Raw genomic sequence first — 20,780 nt, forward strand, 5'->3', positions numbered from 1 at the left:
GTTATCCCTACTGGGCAAAGTCTATTTTGAGAAGAGGCTAGGGTGGTAACAAAAATAAGACAGTACATGTTTGTTTATATATATATATATATATATATATATATATATATATATATATATATATATGAATTTGAAGTTACAATTAATAAATACAATTCTAGGCCAAATTCATAACACAAAGTATTTCCCTTGCAGTAACTTTCTGAAATTCATTTACAGTTTTACTGCAGTGAGTTTGCATGAAGGCATGCAGTAATATGGTGAAAGGTCTCTGAAGCCATGTTGCATGCTAATGAGGCAGTCTGAGGGAGCGGCATATACCAATTAGCCATGTCTTCTCCCCCAGAATTGCTTGCAGTAATGCTTTAACACTTGCTGCATAAAACAGAATGGCTGTTCCTGGCTGCTCATGGTAATGAACAGAGCTAAAAGACCATATGCATCCATTATGGAAGAGGTCTGTGTTGGTAAGTTTAGTGGTAAGTTAGTGTTATGGGGTTTGCGCATGAGACTATGTGATAAGCTGTATCTGTAAGTGTATGTATGGGTGTCTGTTTGCCTGGGAGGTAGTGGCAGGAACGTTAGTGAGGGGCTAAGTTATGTAGGGATGTGTGTGTGTGTGTGTGTGTGTGTGTGTGTGTGTGTGTGTGTGTGTGTGTGTGTGTGTGTGTGTGTGTGTGTGTGTGTGTGTGTGTGTGTGTGTGTGTGTGTGTGTGTGTGTGTGTGTGTGTGTGTGTGTGTGTGTGTGTGTGTGTGTGTGTATGTGTGTGTGTCTTTGTGAATGCATATGAGTATGTCGGGTAGTTTGCCTGAATGTCGTGCATGTAATGAATATCTGTGAATATATATGTGTATGTATGTGTGCGTGTTTGTGTGTGTGTGTGTGTGTGTGTGTGTGTGTGTGTGTGTGTGGGTGTGCACATGTGTTTAGGTGTCTGTCATACTTCCACAAACATCTAGAATAAAGAGCAGAGCCTGCAACATTCAATTGAGGGGCACCACTACCTAACAGAAGTCTTTAGCTACATGTCTTAATGTCACACTAGGCTGAAGGGAACACTAGATACCAGGGATTATCTGCAGAATGTGCCTAAAAAGAATTTAGACAATGTGGATCAGGGCAACACTAGATTCTAGGGATTACCATGCACAATGTACCTAAATGTTAGTTAAATACAATGTGGTTTGGAGGGAGGCCACTTGACAGCAGGAAGAACTTTTTTACATCTTGTATTAACATCCCAGTGAGGCAGGAACCACTAGACATCAGATATAATCCTTAAGGCATGGGTTGGGGAGGGCCACTAAACACCTGATCATTCTACATGGCATGCCTTAAAGGCACGTATACATAAAACATGAGGTGCAGGGCATTATTGGACACTAAGGATAATAGCATGGCTTAAAAAGTAAAGAAAGGAGGGCTTTAACCCTGCCTTGCATCCACAGCTACACTGACTGATAAGATAGTGCATAAATATTTTTTTACAGATATTGAGGATCTCCGGCAATATGCAATGCCTGCAATAATTTGATTTATGAGGGCGTGGGACAGGGAATATTAAGCATACTTCTCAACCTTGTAACACTAGATATCAGCAAAAAAGGCAAAAGGCATAAGTAATGATGGGACAAAATCATGAGGGAACTTTAAGTATTCTATTTACAAGCATTAAAAGTCACTAGAGAAAATAACGTTTGCATTTACTGAAGGGTATGAAGTGTGAAACTCAAATGTTTGCCGTTAAGGATTGATTGCAGTCTTCCATGAGTTACCAGGGCAGGTAAAAAGGAGGCATTCTGGACATTCTGACAGCAGGGATGGGTATGGGTATGTTGTGTGTGTGCACACATGTGTTTTCCTGTGTGCCTGTATGTGGGAAACTGAGGGGTGTCTGTGCTGACAGAAAGTGACTGCTGTTGTTAACTGCCAAAGAAAACTGCTGACTTGTATTCATGGTAGTTAACAGAGATTCAAAGACATGCAAATTAACTGAACCAAGGTCTCCATTGTGGCTAATATTTCTCTGAATTGCATATCTTTACATTGTGCAAACAAAGCCTTTTTTACCATAGCTCTTAATGTGAGAGGTGGTGCTCTTTAAGAATCTCCATATACTTCTTTCATGTATTAACATAGTTTTGTTACATTATTTGTGAACTGCATTGCAACATGATAAACTTGAATTTTCTGGATGTTACATGATGAATGATAATATTATCACTTTTTGATTTTTTTTAATTTCAGAAGTTGAAACTTCTATGAACTTGTGACAAGTATTAACCACAGTGACAGTTTAACATTGTTTTGTCAAAGAACAAATCTACTTTTCTGAGTGTGTACACTATCAGACTAACATACTCTACATTTTCAGGGGATTCCGGATATGGGACAAATTTTACTTCCTTTTGAACTCCAAAGCTTTTTCACTTTTTTCTGTTAACTTGCCAGTGAAATGTGGTGCTTCAATTTCATGCAATAATGATTTCAGGGCAAGCATTTTGAATGTCAAATGACTATGACTATACCTTTCCCCCTAATGGAACAGATATCTTAACATTTCTGAGAGGTTTATTTATCTAATTATTCGGCACGTTTCTGTGTTTTTTGTAACCATACCTCTGAATTTAATGGAATGTTGAAATTTTTGCATCATATTTTTCATCTGTTCATCATACAATGTGTGGTTTTCTAAAAAAATAATTGAGGACTGCAGTCACTAAATAATGACAGACTTCTGAATTTCAGGCCTAATATCCTTAAGAAAATTAATGTTAATGCAAAACCTATTATTCTAGCAACTTTTAAAATTTGTCCCTGATGGTGGGCCTTTTTCCCCAATTATTTATTTATTTTTTTCCATAATTCTTGCGCTATGAAGTTGTGAAACATGGGCATAACAACTTCTAGGACTTTAGACATGAAAAACAGACTAACTCAACAATTAAATGAGCATACATATTGGAGCACTAAGCACAAACACTGTTTAATAAAGAACTTCATCAAAAATAAAATCTGAATCACCAAACATTATTTCTTTTTGTAATGGTTAAGGTATTTACCTCAAAAACAGAAAGTACAAAGTTTGATTCTCACTCTGTAAAGTAAAATTGTCTAGACTTAAAATGGCCAACAAGGGCAGCTAGCCTAGTACTTACCTATACATTATTTAAAAGTCATATGTTTTGAACAACAACCAATAAACTTCAATTACTTTTAAGCTCTTAAGCTCAATACACTTTTTAAACTAATAATGTCATTGAATTAGAGGAAAATGTTGCAAAAAAAATAAATAAATAAAGTCCAAACCAACCAAACAAACAAACAAAAAAAAACACTCCTGGAGCCAGCAGTTCAACAGCCAATTTTCTTTATGGTGCTTCTGGTACCTCAGCTTACACCTTCAAGGAATATTTTTTTACACATCAGTGCTCCCTTTGTCCAAGTGCTTTTTATAAATTAATTACCCAACTGAACAAACAATTAACCAATTCCATAATTAAAAAAAAATCATTACATTTAAAATTGCAACATTCACTTATAAATAAAATAGACACATACTTAAAAATTGTACTTCAAGCATTTCCAGTAGAAAATTACATTTCTTTTAGAAAAAGACTTCCATTTTAAGATTTGCAAAAAAACTTTGTTAAATATTCACATTTACTTCTAAATTCATTCCCCTAGGCTGCCTGGTCCTATAATGTAAAATTAACGTACTTTCCAGTTCCAACAGTGTGTGAGTAAAATCTTCATTTCTATCTAACACTGTTGCCAAGGTGCATTCCTAAAATAGCTCCCTTCCCTCAAGCATAGCATTGTTATCACTCCCTCTATGACCGAACTCAAAATTTTCTACAACTAAAAAACACATTTCTTAAAATTGTTGCATATCTTACTGAACCCTGCTAATGCATTGTTCAAGTTACCATTTTTTCCAAAATGTTTTTATCCATTTTATAACACAATAACTTAACAGTATAGTAGCAAGAAAAAAACAAATACACTATATACAAAATCCATAATAATTAAAAAAGCAGTATACATAGAACACTTAATATTTTGCTAACAGATTAGACAATTTTGTCCAAGCAATTAAATGATGAGTTGTGTTGTTAGTCCTTGTTTTATAGAAGCAATCCCATTCTTACAAATGCATTTCACAACATGAATAAACTCAACTTTAAAGACAGGAGTTGATTGCGATTTCCAATTTTTAGTAACAATTTTCCTTGATATAGAAAGGATAGACCATAGTAAAACTCGTTGTTTTTTAGGAATGACTTCAGGAATAGGAACATTGAAAAGGATAAGGGAGTCAGAAATTATACAGTTGTCATTCCATAGAGCTTTACAAAGATATTTATCTTACCAAAATGGCAAAATTATTTTGCAGTTAACAGCCATATGTATCCAGTCAGCATCAGGGTGTCCACACATCCAGCATTTAATTTAATCTTTCTTGTACATTATTGCTAGTCTATGTGGGGGTGAAAAAACATCTAAAACTTTCATGTGTATACACGCCAGAACAGGGAAAGATATGGATTCCTTCACCGACTGTAAACAAAGTTTTTTATCTTTTTCTGAGAATGCTTTTCTATTAACTTTACTTGAATAATTCCAAAAAGAAACATCTGTTTTGCTAAAATTATTTCTGAGAAATTTATAAATAACAGATATGTATGAAGTGTTCCTGGGTGAGCTATTAATAATTACTGAGATAAAATCCAAGATTTTTAAGTTACTGTTATTGTATGCCTCTAATGAGGGTACAAGCTTAGTATGTATAAAATCCTTAGAAGTTTGGATGTCCAGCCAACTGCTATTTTGCAAACTATGATCAAATAGTCTGCAGAACTTACTTTATTAGCTGAGAGAAATTGATTCCAATATAATAGGTCACCCTTCTTAAATTCTAACATTTTCTGAGTATCAAAAGATATCAAACATTCATTTGTGTAGGTAATAGGAAACATAATTATTAATAAATTCTTAATTAATTGATTAGAAAGCATAAGCTTTTTAAAAAACAACAATATTTGGTTTATAAGAGGTGTAAGAATAAGTTTTGACCTTTCACTTTGAATGTATATTTTTAAAATCCATATAAATATGTTTGTATGTATTTGAGTATATTTTTCAAGCAATGTACTATTACTATTAAGAAGTAAGGTTTCATGAATTGATTTTCAATATGATGTATAAGAAGCATTATTCCAAAGTAACACTATGTTAATCAATGCGGAATTTAAATAAAAATCAATATTTGGAAACCCTATACCTCCTTCATCCCAGCTTGTGGTGTGCCAGAGAAAATAAATTCTTAGATTTTTGGGATACCAAAGGAAGTTGAGTAATAAGTTATTAATTTTCTGTTTAATTTTGACAGGTAGGGGAATTATTAGAGCTTGGTGGATGAATAAGATTTTAGGTAACAATATCATTTTAATTAAAGTCAGTTTGTCTTCAAATGTGAAGAAGAGTCTGTTCCAACTGTTAGTTATACTAGTAATTGAGTTTATAAGTTGTTGGCCATTAGATGTGAGTGATTTTTTATAATTAGATTCAATAATAATACCTAGATATTTAATATGCATGCCCTCCCAGTTTATGTCTCTTTTTGATCTAAGTTTCTTAGTAACTTTTTATTCACTAGAAGTGCCTGAGTTTTGTTGTGATTGAATTTTAGACCAGAGATGATTGCAAAGAAGTCTAGGTTATGTAATAGGTGATCTACTGAATTTTCAATATCATTAGAAGTTATTAGTAGGTCTTCAGCAAACAGTGGTATCTTGGGGGATAATTTGTCTGATACTTTATATTCTTTAACACTGTCATTATTTCTAACATAATGTGCAATAGGCTCAATAGCCAGGGCAAACAGTAATGTGGAGAAGGGGCACCCCTGTTTACCTCTTAATATTTGAAATATTTGGAATGGACTAGATAGATGAGATCCAATCTTTATATAGTGGACTTTTTATATAGTTTTTTAATTAATCCTGTAAAATCTGGGGAGAAATTGTATTTTTGCAGAGCTTTAAACAGATATAGCCAACTTAGGGAGTTGAAAGCTTTATCTATATAAAGGCATAAAATAGAAAGCTCATTTTTCCTTGTTTGGAAAGTCTATTAAGGACAGTAATCTAATTGCAGTGTCTTGTCCCTTTCTGTTTTTGATAAACCCAGTTTAGGCTTCATGGATTAATATTGAAAGAATATTATTGAATCTGTTTGCTAAGATAGACATGAATATCTTGCAATCACTGTTAAGCAAAGAAACTGGCCTGTATGATTTGCCAAGTTTGGGCTCTTTATTGGGTTTTGAGATGGGAGAGATAACAGAATATTTCCATGAGAGAGGGATGTTTGCTCTAGTTTTAACTTCTTGGAATGCATTGAATAAGATTTTCAAGGTGTTATCAGGTAAGAGTTTATAAAATTCTGGAATTAGACCGTCCAGCCCTGGTGCCTTGTTTGTCTTAAGATTTTTTATTTGTTCCTTTAATTCTTTAAAGGAAAAGGGTTTATCTGTGTAATTAATATTGTGTTTGGACAGCTTCTTCTGAATATTATTGGCAAGAAAGTTGTCTGTATTTTTGTTATCACTTGTAGATGAGCAATTATTAATATTCTTGTAATGTTTTTTTAAAACATAATATATTTTTAGATCTGTAACTTTGATAGTCTGATTAATTCTAGTGTATATTATTACTTTTATATGACTTCTTTCTTTTAAATAGTTAGATCTAATCACAATCCTTTGCATACTCTTGGGATTAATTGAATAGGATTGTAATCTGAATTTTTCCAGATTTATTGATATTTTATGCTGCATGATATCCTGATATTCCTTGTTCAGTTTACACGTCAGCTAATGTAGATTTGTCATTTACTGCAAATTTTAGTTTTAGTTCATCAATTTCTTTTTGTATGTTTACCAGTTTTTTATTCCACTCTTTCAAGTTAAATTGCATAAACATGTTCATAGATATGTGTTCAGTTAACCTACACAGTAGCTTTGACATACAGTACAATTTACTAAATACATTAATTAACTAATTAATGTATTTACTAATTAACTAATTAACTAATTCATTGTACTGGATGTCAAAGCAAATATATATGTAAAATAAAAAGAATGTTAACTGAATGCATAGTAATATACGAAACACTTTTTTTAGCCCTTTACTCAAAATATTTGGGGTTTGCTGGCACATAACTGGGGGTTGAAGTTGCTAAATAATTGCATACATTTGAGTTACTTCATAAAATGCATGCTAAAACAAATAATTTTATTCTAGAAGCTTTCTATTGTTATAACAGAAATGTTTAAAATCTATTCCTATTTTTGAGCCTCCCCCTATTATTTTAGGCGTTAACCAAATTTTTGAGATAAGAGGTTGAGAGGTATTCATACCTCTTAATTTTAACTGCTGCTACCATTGCTCGATCTCTCTCTTCTCTCACTGTCTCTCTTTCATGCTCACACACACACACACACACACACACACACACACACACACACACACACACACACATACACACACACACACACACACACACACACACACACACACACACACACACACACACACACACACACACACACACACACACTTTCTCTTTCATGAACAGAAGCACACATACCCTCACACATGCAGACAGAAACATAAACACACACCATGTTTTTTGTTAATGTTTCTTTTTATTTTATATTTTCTAAACAGGAACAGTGCTGTTTAGTGCGCACAAAATAATGGCCCGATCGATCCCACTCTCACTTTCATGCCCCCCTCCACATGCACACTCTCTCTCTCTCATGCGCGTGCACACACACACACACACACACACACACACACACACACACACACACACACACACACACACACACACACACACACACACACACACACACACACACACACATATACATACACACACACAAACACATACACACTTTTCTATTTTTTTTTTCATTTTCTGTTTGTTTTCATTTTACACTCACTAAACAGAAAAAAACATTGTTCAGTAAATATAAAATAAGGGTGGCCATAAGCTTTCTTTCAGTCCAATCTACATAGAAGCTTAGCATGCTGCCATGAAGGGTCAGACTCATTTTTTTGGGTGAGCATTACCTGTACAGTAACACCCTGCTGGCGAACGTTGATTCCCCAATCAGGGTTTAATGTACAGTTTGCTCATTCTCCTAAAAGAATGATGATACATTCTCTCTCGTCATAACCAAGTCACTGTATGCTCGCAAAAGGAATGCCATAATTCCCCTCTTAAGCTTTGCTTCATTCTGCTTTTGAGACAAATTTCTTAACATCTATTTCTCAGGCATATAACATCTTGGTTATGATTTGAGACTAGTTCATATTTCTCAGTGATCTTCTCCTTCGCTTCAACATTCATTGTTAATCAGCTATTCTTGTAGGCTCATTTACATAATTAAGAATACTCACTGAGAAGGAAACACAAGTACTGCATTCTAAATGCATATAATACAAAATCTTCAGTTACAATAATTTGAGGATAATGTAATAGCTTGTTATTGTATTCACAAATTGTACTCCTGTGAAATTGTCTTAGTCTTTGTAACCAACGTTGATTTACAATTCTGTTTAAATTGTACTGTGGAGCTTTTCTACATGAGCCTCCGCTGAAAATGGGCTTGTACCCAGTCAGACTTTGCCAGTAAACAAATGTCAAATAAAATAAATAAATGAATAAATATTGAGAAGAATATGGTGAAATCTGACATATGAAATTGTGGAGCTATTTATTCAAGGAGAAAAAAATGTGTCAGAAATGATCTAGCTATGCTACTGAGCAATCTTACCTGTTGTTTCATGCTTAGTAGTTGCATAAATACAGTGAAAGGACAATATCTGATTAAGTCGTAATTTGAATCATGTAATTCTTACCCTAAATTGAGCTGGCAAATCTCAATCAATGAGTAAATGCCATACAAAGGTTTCACTGAGCCAGATGTCAGGGTCATTAATTTCTGGACAATAAAAAAAGAAAAATAAGGCACCAGGAGCATATTCCATATAAGTAGTTTGGCTTGTAACCAGAAACAACACGCAGTAAGAAAAATGTAAGCTTCTATGTCAAAGTTGGAAGGCGAGTTCCCTACTACTTCCAGTTAAAATTCATCATTGCATTTTTACACCCCTGTATAATTTTACCACACTATATTCCTCTAGATTCATATTCCTTTGTTTCTGGTGTACTGATATTTTTTGAACAATGTTAGATGCTGTGTGAAGCTTTTACAACATCTTAATGAAACTCACCTGACATCAAATTCTAAATCCCAGAATTTTGAAACATGTTATTCCAGAATTAAATCTTCAAATAACTTGTTAGTGTGTGTGTGTGTGTGTGTGTGTGTGTGTGTGTGTGTGTGTGAGAGAGAGGTGGGAGTGGAATTTGCTTCCAGACCACATGTATATTGTGGGGCTGGAAAACTTTGGAAAACTTTTTTCCAGTTGTTACAGGAAAGGGTTTTATCCAGTATATTTATCCTACCTACTCCCTGAATCTTCACGGTTTATGATGATGATGTTTAACACTCGGTACTTTAGTCTCAAAATTCTGCTTTTCAGAATTCTGATTCCTGAATGAAAGAAAGATTGCACCTGCCTTGTATCCTTTTGTATATGTCACTATTTAGGACTGATCACCATGTAGAAGGAGACATAATACCACTTCCAGGTAATAATGAGCCTCTCCCTTCTTTCCACAATTTAAATGCCATCTTCAAGTCGACAACACCACAGCACCATCAGATACATACTAACTTCTTATGTAGATTGAATGGTTTACTGTGAATCAGACCGCTCTATACATTTTTGCTCACTGTGCCACACAGAAAACATGAAAGAATGTTATCAGATGAGGTATATATGGAAATATTTTCAACACCATCTGAAGTTTAATTACATAAGTGATTTCCTTTAGGTAGTTCCCTTCATTCTCCAGCTACGGAATTGCTACCCTTTCTGGATATGCATTATTACTGTGTTGTTTAGCATACAAGAAAAGAGGAAGGATAACATGCCAGACTCAAATAAATTATTTGTTCTTTCTCCTGTGCATTTGGTGTTATGAAAGAATTGGTTAAAGCTAATAGAACAATTCATCCCATAATACAGAAAATCCTTTAAAACTAAATGCTTTATCCCTTGAAACACTCTAAACTGTGTACTCCATCGTCTGGTCCTTCTTCCCAGCCTGCTAACACATGCCCAAGCTTATCTTTTCAGATGTACTTCCTTCTACATCTGCCTACTGTGAATATCCATAAATTATAACGCATGCTAAAAGGGATGCTAGAATGGCTTGTGTTCCCCTACATCTGCCTACTCTTAATATCAATAGATTATAATGTATGTTAAAAGGACTAATAGAATGGCTTGTGTTCCCAAAATGCAATCTATTCAAACTAGGAACAAAGTTCATAGCAACTTTCCTCATGTTTTCAGGTATGAGACTGTGAATCACGATCGTTCACTTAGGGATGGAGTGCTGAAGATTTCTGAAGATGAACGTGGTTTCCTTCATCATGATAAGAACATGGAGGATGATACTGTTAGAGTGGACAGTAGGAAAAGTTGAGAGTTCATCAGCATGATGCATTCCAGACAAACACATGAATGATTACCTAACACATTTATATCTCATACCTGCTCATATGAAGTAAGGAGGAGAGACAGATTTATATGCAAAAAAAAAAAACACACTGCCACAGTTAACTGAACTGTGATTTGCTGCCACCTTCAACTTCATACACTGTTAATTCTCCATATAGATGAGAAATCTGTGTGATATATTTAGCGGCAGGATTTTTTGGGGTGGGTGGTAGAGTTTGGCAGCTGCAAGCTCAGTATGGATTATAAGAAAAACAAATATTTAACTAAAGGTGCATAGGATTTTACAGGCATTTTGGTAATATATATATTGCATCCACTGATAGGCACGACATAACTCATAAAAATATGAATAACATTTAATATGTTCTTGTGCACAAATACAACCCTGTGAAACATTCAGAGTCTGCATTAAATATATACCATTCCCAATAATAGTGTTTGTGTATATACTTAGAAATAATCCATGTAATACAGTCTTTCTGAGCTATGAAATTGTGTTCAATTTCTGATTTATTTCACTGCTATTGCAAGTATGCATAATATTTAAGACAACATATATTTTTTCTGCATCAGCATGTAATTTCTAGTGCCACCTCATGAGAATGGCAGTACATGGCCCAAAACCATAAAAATAAAAAGAATGATTCCCAAGGTTAGCATGCATAACAGAATGTATGACACATGCAGTGGATATTACCTTGCTCTATGTATATTCTCAAATATGTCCTAAATTCTCATTTTTCTTCTTCAGGAAAAATACTTCACATCAGCAGGTGCCACATATATATGAGAAATGTGCTGCTGCATCTAAAAAGAAAGGGAAACAGTGGACATTTAAAGGTCTGTTTGTATCAGAATGAAAAACTTTTATTCTCTGCTAAGCAGCAATAACATCACACTATGTCCTTTTAATGTCTGTAGAAGCACACTGTTCAGACCAGCAGATGTATAATTCTTATTGCAGTTGTCAAGGATTTAGTATTTCATATCTTTCAAAGCTTCCTGTAACTGAAGTTCCATTTACTATTTAAAATGCCATTCATTTGTTGACTTTGAAGCTTGCACCTTTTTTACCAAGCAAACATGCAAAATAATGTTGTTATTGTTTTATTTTAAAGCTGTCTTAACTTTCATTATTAAATTATTCAAGATAATCCTTTTGTCACTACAATACAGATTTATAAAGAGGGCAAACCTTGTTGATCCCCTAGGTAGACTCAAACCCCACACCTCCTTCTACTTACTGATTCTATCTCTGAGATTATACAGAGTTGGAAAAACAAAAGTGGCTGACTAAAAAACATGTACTTTATTAGCTGGAGGACAGAATATCCCTAATATTTGAAGGTGCAAGGCCATGGAAAAAATATCATGGAGCTGTTAAATAATGACATAGAAAGCCTACAGCACTGGAGCTTACCCAGTTCATGTTTGTCAAAGGTACATCATGCCTATTTAACCTGGTGGACGTCTTCAAGAAGGTAACTAAAGCTATGGAAGAGGGCAAAACAGTGCACACTGCCTATCTAGAACTGGTCAAGGTGTTTAACACAATGCCTCACTTAGGCATTGCAGGTAAACTTACAAAATTTGGCATAGACTCATATGTTACCTGATGCATAGCCAGCTGGCTCCATTGATAGGACACAAGAAGTTAAAATGGGGGAATCCACCTTCAAAAAGAGAACAGTCACTAGCAGAGTCCTGCAGTGATCAGTGTCAGGGCCTCTCCTTTTTGGCTACTACTTCTCTGAAGTCAAGACAAATGTCATGGCATTCTGTTTGAGCAGGTTAGTACACTTTGAAAAGATGGCCATCCCTTGAAATTACCACACACTGATAATACACTCCTGAAAGTAGACCCATTGGTGAGGGATCTGGGAATACATGCTGGTAGTAACCTGATCTTTGATCACCATATGACTACTTCTTCTTCTTCTTCTTCTTCTTCTTCTTTCGGCTGCTCCCGTTAGGGGTTGCCACAGCAGATCAACTGTTTCCATTTCTTCCTGTCCTCTGCATCTTGCTCTGTCACACCAACCACCTGCATGTCTTCTCTCACCACACCCATAAACCTTATCGTAGGCCTTCCTCTTTTCCTGTTACCTGGCAGCTTCATCCTTAGCATCTTTTTCCCAATATATTCTGCATCCCTCCTCAGCACATGTCCAAACCAATGTAATCTTACCTCTCTGGCTTTGTCTCCAAACCTTCCAACCTGGGCTGACCCTCTAATATACTTATTAGTAATCCTGTCCACCCTCGTCACACCCAGTCCAAATCTTAACATCTTCAACTCTGCCACGTCAAGCTCTGACTCCTGCCTTTTTGTCAGTGCCACTGTCTCCAACCCATATAACATAGCTGGTCTCACTACCCTCTTATAGACCTTCCCTTTCACTCTTACTGGTACTCGTCTGTCACAAATCACTCCTGACACTCTTCTCCACCCACTCCATCCTGCCTGTACTCTCTTCTTCACCTCTCTTCCATACTCACCATTACTCTGAACTGTTGATCCCAAGTACTTAAACTCATTCACCTTTGCCACCTCTACTCCCTGCATCCTCACCATTCCTCTATCCTCCCTCTCATTCACACAGATATATTCTGTCTTAGTCCTGCTGATCACCATATGACTACTCTGGTATGAAAATCATTCTACAATGCAGAACTTAAAAGTGACGGCATGGCACCCAGGTCCAAGGAGGTCATTGTTCCTCTGTACTCAGCTCTTATCATACCATTCATCAAGTACAATGCATCCTTCAGCATGTAATTGACCAGACACTTGCAGCAGCTTGAGAGACCACGGAGCATACCTTTTAACTGTACAGATGTTCGCAGAATGTCCAGATTTTTACCTCATATTTTGGTCTGTTCCTCATAAAAATTGTGTTTTTTTGACAGATCACTGGGATGATTTAAGGATTAAAGTCATTAAATAATGACAATCGTTAGAGTTTCAGACTTCATTTCCTTCAGAAAATGTATGGTGACACAAATCCTGCTATTCTAGAAACTTTCTAAGTTTATAAGAGCAATATTTAAAATGTGTCCCTACTTTTGGGCCTTTGTTCCCCCCATTTTGTCAGGCTTTGTCCAGATTTCTTGCAGAAAGAGGTGGACAGGTATGCCACAGAGGCTTCTCACAAAAAGACTACAGAGAGTAAACAACAAGTCCTAGGTGGACAGTCTCAAAGCCATATCCCTGTGCTTGGTCTCCTATTGACTGCTGTACAGCAATCTATGCCTGACCTACAAGGCACTCTCTGATCCTACACTGATGGATTTATTGCACATCCACAAAAGAAACAGCCTCAGAAATACCTGGTCTAAGGATCTAAACCTTGTCAGTGACACAAACAGAAGATATTGGAGGGACAAGTATGTGTCGCAAAGATTGCCCTTTCTTTGGAGCAGGCTTCCCATCCATGTGAAGCAAAGCTCATCCCTAACCTTAATCAAACATAACTTGGACTAATGGATAGGAAATCAAAAGTTTACTCCTAGTTTAGCAACTGTGTCCCCAATGGACAGGGGTAGCCTATGTTGTAACCAGAAAATTCCTTGGGGTATTGACACGTATCAGTATTATTTTAATAAATCTGGGGTAAGCTTGGCTCTTAAATGGCTCTTGGTCCGATAGTCCAGTAACCACTTATGAACCTATAATATATAAGCAGAGGACTGTAGGTGTTCAGAAGCCATCTTCCCTTGCTGTATAACAACATCTATATTTTGGTTTGCCTTCTAGCTTAATCTGGATTTCTACATTTCTGGCTTTTCTGCTTTTTTTCTTGTTGTTTTCTCGTCAGGATTTTTTAATTCATATTTATGGAGCAGCAATGCAACTACACAGTCCTTTGTACTAATATTATCTGTGGGCAATACACAGTACCACCACAATTCTGACCAGACATGAAAACATCCTGTGGATTTCTTCAAACAATACAACTAGTCTTTATAGATTCATACTGGGCAATCAGACTAAAGACTATTATAAGCATAGCCAATACCCAACAGTTAGAATCAAACCCTGCACTTTGGATCTGTGAGGTGGAGAACCTAATCATTATGCCAGATCTCAATCCTTTATCAAGGATTTCAGGCAAACAATGGAAACAGTTGTAGGGCACCTTTTGTGCTATTTTGCTAAATCTCTGCCTCTTTTTCTCTTTTGCTCTAACATTTTCTTTCTATACCTCAGGTCTCACAGCCCTGCTTTGTTTACCAAGTGGGAATGGTAATTCTGTCAGTAACATATGACTCTACATGGCAGTTATAGATGCATTAACTGCAATGTCTACAATTAACAAAGTCCAACTTATTCAACAACAGCTACATGCCTGTTTCTTCAAATTCATCTGAAAAATAATAACAGTAAATTACAAAGATCTGAGGTTTAAATATATCTCTCAACCTGCAAACATTGTAAAAAGGTGCCCTTCGAAACATAAACCTGGACATCTATTTAGCATAATATTTGAATACTAAATACTGGATAACTCTTGCCACTTCCAGTAGGAATGCAGGATACTTCCTAGAAACACACGTTTAAAAAACAGAGAGTCAACAACGAAGGAAAGTATAAGCAGATTATTAAAGAGGAAGTGTAAAATATGTAGACTTTAATGAAGTGCATTGCAAAAGTCTACTACACAAGGTACAAGGCTTATGTTTGATTCTGAAATTGTAAAATGTGTGTCCTCTTTCATTACATTATTGGTGCCACTGGTATGTTGGTCACACAGTGTCTCTATGTACTAGATGGCTACAAAAATCACACATGATGGGAGACTATTCAGAAAATTGTAGAAGGGGTAAATTAAGCATGAAAATAGGGACATAGCTCTAAAATTAGGTACATCATGAGCAGGGGTAAATCGGGACTGAAAATAGGTACCTTCCTTCAAAATAGGGACTGTTGAAAGGTCTGGTTTAACCTTTGTTAACCGTATTAAACTTGACGAGCATGCTAAAGTCATCATTACCAAAACCAGCCATGAAACTGAATGAATAGAGCAAATACATTTTTATTGCCTAATGAATACCTATCCATTGCCTTTGCATGCTCAGTTCCCTCCCTGAGGAATTTCACTCCAGTATTCCGGTCCTCACACCCTAGCATGCAACAATTTGAAAAAGGATAAAAATCATATTGCCAGATTTTCTGCTAGGCATTATTCTAGCACCCATCACTACTACCCATTCTGCTGTCCAGGAGAGCTAGAATTTAGGCAACAGTTATCATTCCTTCAAATAAAATTTGTAACCTCTGCTCATAGATTACTACAGGACATCTTTAGTTTGTAACCCTCACAAAGAAAACATAGGTCATTATATGAATATCTAATGTCTGTCTCAAAAGTCCAGAAATTACTTTAAAGAAGCATGTGCTCTTGTTTGTGTCAGCAAGCTATGGTACCATCTTCCACCTCCCCAGACATGGACTTCATGAAGATTATATTTATTTAAAAACAGCGAAAATGTATCTTATCTCTCTGTGATTATCTAATAGTGGTATTATTTGATCTTTTCACATGTTCCCTTATAATATCTTTACACGGATTGCTTTATCCATGGTAATTCCAATCATTCTTTAAAAAAGTTCATTTACAGGCTTGCTGTTCTTGAACTGTTTGTAAGTTTCTGTGAGGCCATTTTTTGCTTGGGCTAAAGGAAAGTCTCTCTGTTGATCAGTGGCAGTGAAAAACATTGAGCAGCCTGTCTGCCCCCGTGGGAGTGGTTACTGACTTGAAACTGTAGTTTTATTGGCCATTCTGGGTCAATTCCAAAACTCCTTCATCTTCCTCTCTTAAAACCTGGTTGCCTCATGGTTTTGGCGTCTTTTCAGGCTTGTTGGCTGTTGGTGAAGCACCCACCAAGAGGAGAAAACGCTGACAGAAGAAAGGAGCCACTTTTGAGACTTTAAGTATTTTTCCTCTGTTTATTTGCTAAGTTTTTCTGCATAGCCGCCTATTTTGAGCATTTTCTGGCTTGTTAAATTTGATTTCTGCATTAGTAACTGTATTTAGAGCACAACCTAGAGCTGTTTACTGAATTTCCTGTTTGCACTTATTTTTAAAATCGTTTTTTCTCAAAACTTGCATTTTATCTGTCTTTGGCCTAGCACTCTTGTGTGGGGTCATTTACTGCACTGTTATAACTTGCTGATACTTGTTAACCTCTGCTATCTCTGAAAAAACAAAAAACAAAAAAATCTTGCTTTTTCCCACTTTTCTGAGATTTAAAAAAGTTCATTTACAGGCTTGCTGTTCTTGAACTGTTTGTAAGTTTCTGTGAGGCCATTTTTGCTTGGGCTAAAGGAAAGTCTCTCTGTTGATCAGTGGCAGTGAAAAACATTGAGCAGCCTGTCTGCCCCCGTGGGAGTGGTTACTGACTTGAAACTGTAGTTTTATTGGCCATTCTGGGTCAATTCCAAAACTCCTTCATCTTCCTCTCTTAAAACCTGGTTGCCTCGTGGTTTTGGCGTCTTTTCAGGCTTGTTGGCTGTTGGTGAAGCACCCACCAAGAGGAGAAAACGCTGACAGAAGAAAGGAGCCACTTTTGAGACTTTAAGTATTTTTCCTCTGTTTATTTGCTAAGTTTTTCTGCATAGCCGCCTATTTTGAGCATTTTCTGGCTTGTTAAATTTGATTTCTGCATTAGTAACTGTATTTAGAGCACAACCTAGAGCTGTTTACTGAATTTCCTGTTTGCACTTATTTTTAAAATCGTTTTTTCTCAAAACTTGCATTTTATCTGTCTTTGGCCTAGCACTCTTGTGTGGGGTCATTTACTGCACTGTTATAACTTGCTGATACTTGTTAACCTCTGCTATCTCTGAAAAAAACAAAAAAACAAAAAAAATCTTGCTTTTTTCCCACTTTTCTGAGATTTAAAAAAGTTCATTTACAGGCTTGCTGTTCTTGAACTGTTTGTAAGTTTCTGTGAGGCCATTTTTTGCTTGGGCTAAAGGAAAGTCTCTCTGTTGATCAGTGGCAGTGAAAAACATTGAGCAGCCTGTCTGCCCCCGTGGGAGTGGTTACTGACTTGAAACTGTAGTTTTATTGGCCATTCTGGGTCAATTCCAAAACTCCTTCATCTTCCTCTCTTAAAACCCTCTTTTGTGCGGTTTTGCACGTTTTTGAGCATAGCGCAACAACGGGCAGCGCCGCCTAATTGGGTTTAAACTATTCCTGGCTCCACAAAGTCTGCTCTTCACTTTTTCCCTTAGAACTGCTCTACCTCTCAATTTAAACACCATATTCTCATTCTAAGGCCCTTCACTGGTCCGATTAAGTAATCCTACAAGTTAGCACTATTAAACCATAAGCACTACTTACTCTTATAATCTCTACGATCAACCTGTCCTCTATTGGTCCATCTTAAATTCAGTTTCCCTATTACTCTAGCATGTCCAAAGGTCAGTCAATGGTTTCCTCTCCAGTCCAGCTGGTGAATCTGGGAATTTTGAGGCAATGTTACAACTGTCTCATGTACACGGACAACCCTCTCCTCCTCCAAACAGGTTCAAATATATGTGAGAGATGCAACTATTTAGCCAAACTGGAGGCTGAGCTCTCTCATCTCAAAACTGGTGTAACCAGTCAGGAGGAGAAGGTAACCTCACACAACACAATTCCAGTATCACATAGTCCCACCACATCAGCGAACCAAACACATAAATACACAAAAACATACTCGGAGGCTCTAAATAAAAATTTACCTAAGCAACAGAGACCTCCAAAGCAGACATCCAAGCAAACGCTACCTCAAAACAAAACACACACAACACATAACCCACAAAGTCAGTGTGCCAAGCAGCCACAGCCCTTAAGGCTGAATAACACACCTGATACTCTTGTTATAGGTGACTCTATTGTCAGACACACTGACGTCCCGCTCACCAGGCTGAATAAAGAGAAGGTCACAGTGAGCTGCCTGTCGAGCGCTAGGATCCGCCACATAACGCAAGCACTCAGGTCACTCCAAAGCAAATACAAATATGACTCAGTCATTGTACGTGCTGGTGTGAATGACCTGAGACGTACCTCCCTGGACTACATGAAAAGGGACATAGAGGAGCTCTCTGATCATGTAGCCCAGGCTGGTATGACCCTGACCTTGAGCAGCATCTTACCCTCACCTAGAATGATGCCACAGTACAAAGACAAAATGATCAATTTTAACAATTGGCTAAAATTTTGGTGTCATTCAAAGGGGATCCAGTGTCTGTCAGCCTGGGATGACATGCTCGACAAGCCATGTTGCTTCGCTAGGGACGGCTTGCACCTGTCACCACTGGGCTTTCGGATATTGGCAAAGGCTCTTGCCACCCCCGTAGTGCCTTTTTTAGGCAAGGCTCAAAAGTCAAACCCACCCCCATAGAGAGCACAAGGAACAAGAAACTAAGGGTAATGCTGCTAAACGCCAGAAGTCTTAACCTCAAGATGCACGCACTCGAAGCTCTCCTCAGTATGGAGAACATCGATATCTGTGCAGTGACAGAAACCTGGTTCAAGGCTCCAGAGAGCATCCCAGCACTACCAGGCTATACCTCATATGATGCTTTTCAGCCCCAAAACCCGGACCGAACCACAAAAGGAGGGGGAGTTTCCATATTTATCAAGGATATCCACACCTCCAGGTTAGTGGCATTGCACGAAGTATCGGAGACCATCCATGTGCAACTCACAGTGGGCAAGACTGCTTTTCAGTTTATAGCATCCTACAGACCACCCTCTCAAAGTCAGGAATCCCATCCGGCTTTCCTGAAAACATTGGAGAACATGAAGATCTCTCCGAACACCATTATATTGGGCGACTTCAACTACCCAAACATTGACTGGAAGCACTACTCAAGCCCCAGCACCTTAGCCCAAAGATTCCTGGAAATTATAAACTCAAATGCTATGGAACAACTAGTCACCACTCCCACAAGAGGGGACAACATACTAGACCTGATCATTACCAACATGGGGACTCTATGCTCCACACCAGAAGTATATCCCTCATTGGTAAGATCAGACCATAAATTAATTTCACTGGATGTCCACATCCCGACCCCACCCCCAGCCCAGAAAACCACAGTGAAAATCTTCTCAAAAGCGAACTTCTCACTTCTCAAAACCGAAGTGGAATCCTTCAAGGTCACAGGGCCAGTGGAAACTACAGCCCAAACTGCAGAATCCTATATAAATGCATTCTACAGACATCTCCAGGAAATGCATGGATCATGCTATCCCAAACAAAACCAAGACCCAATCATCCAAAGGCAGGCATCCAGTCTGGTGGACCCCTGCCATAAATAAACTGTACAACAGAAGGAGGAAGCTACTACATGATAGAGCAAAATCCCTAATAGGGAAGGCATCTCTGATCAGTACTAGCAAAAAATTACAATCCCTCATAAAATCCTCCAAGGCCAGCTTCGAGAGAAAAATTGCACAGGACACCAAAGACAATCATAAGGCTTTTTTCAGTTATGTTAGAAACTTGGGATGCAACTCCCAGACTTGTTCTGAGTTGATTCTAAACGACAAAAAATACACTGAACCCACAGACATCTCCAATATCCTGGCAGGCAGGTTCAGTGCGAACTTCTCCCCCTCCCACAAAAGAGCAAATATCTATCCCGGCAGAGGGCTGCCTCCCAAACATCTCAGATGCTCAGGTGAAGGCTGCCCTCTCCAAAGCAAAAAACACTGCTTCCATGGGACCAGATGGCGTCCCAGGTTGCGTCCTACATGAACTTCAAGAGGAACTAATCCCTCAAATAAAACAGCTATACAATCTCAGCCTCACTACAGGATATGTGCCCACAGAATGGCGTACAGCAACAGTGGTCCCACTCCACAAAGGTGGAGCATCTACGGACCCTGGAAACTATCGCCCATAAGCCTGACTAGCTTAGTTTGCAAGGCTATGGAGAGGATCATCATGGAGCTCATAAACAAAGACATTGGGGACCTACAGACACTAGATCCTACCCAGTTCGGCTTTGTCAAGGGCAGATCCTGCCTTTTGAACCTGGTTGACTTCTTTGAAACAGTCACCAAAGCCATAGATGAAGGAAAGGTAGTCCACACAGCCTATCTGGACCTTGC

General features: G+C 37.4%; 1 protein-coding gene across 1 annotated transcript in view; it reads right to left on the reverse strand.

Annotated features, from left to right (window-relative positions):
- Window positions 1-20,780, reverse strand: part of LRRC24 (leucine rich repeat containing 24) — a 4,153,240-nt gene that overhangs the window by 2,174,688 nt on the left and 1,957,772 nt on the right. Inside the window, exon 4 of the mRNA XM_044067308.1 lies at window positions 11,366-11,475. The gene's annotated coding sequence lies outside the window, so the exon portion shown is untranslated. The remainder of the gene's footprint in view (window positions 1-11,365; window positions 11,476-20,780) is intronic.

Source organism: Protopterus annectens, chromosome 3.part1 (genome assembly GCF_019279795.1).
Source record: "Protopterus annectens isolate FY-2018-M chromosome 3.part1, PAN1.0, whole genome shotgun sequence".
NCBI lineage: Eukaryota > Metazoa > Chordata > Ceratodontiformes > Protopteridae > Protopterus > Protopterus annectens.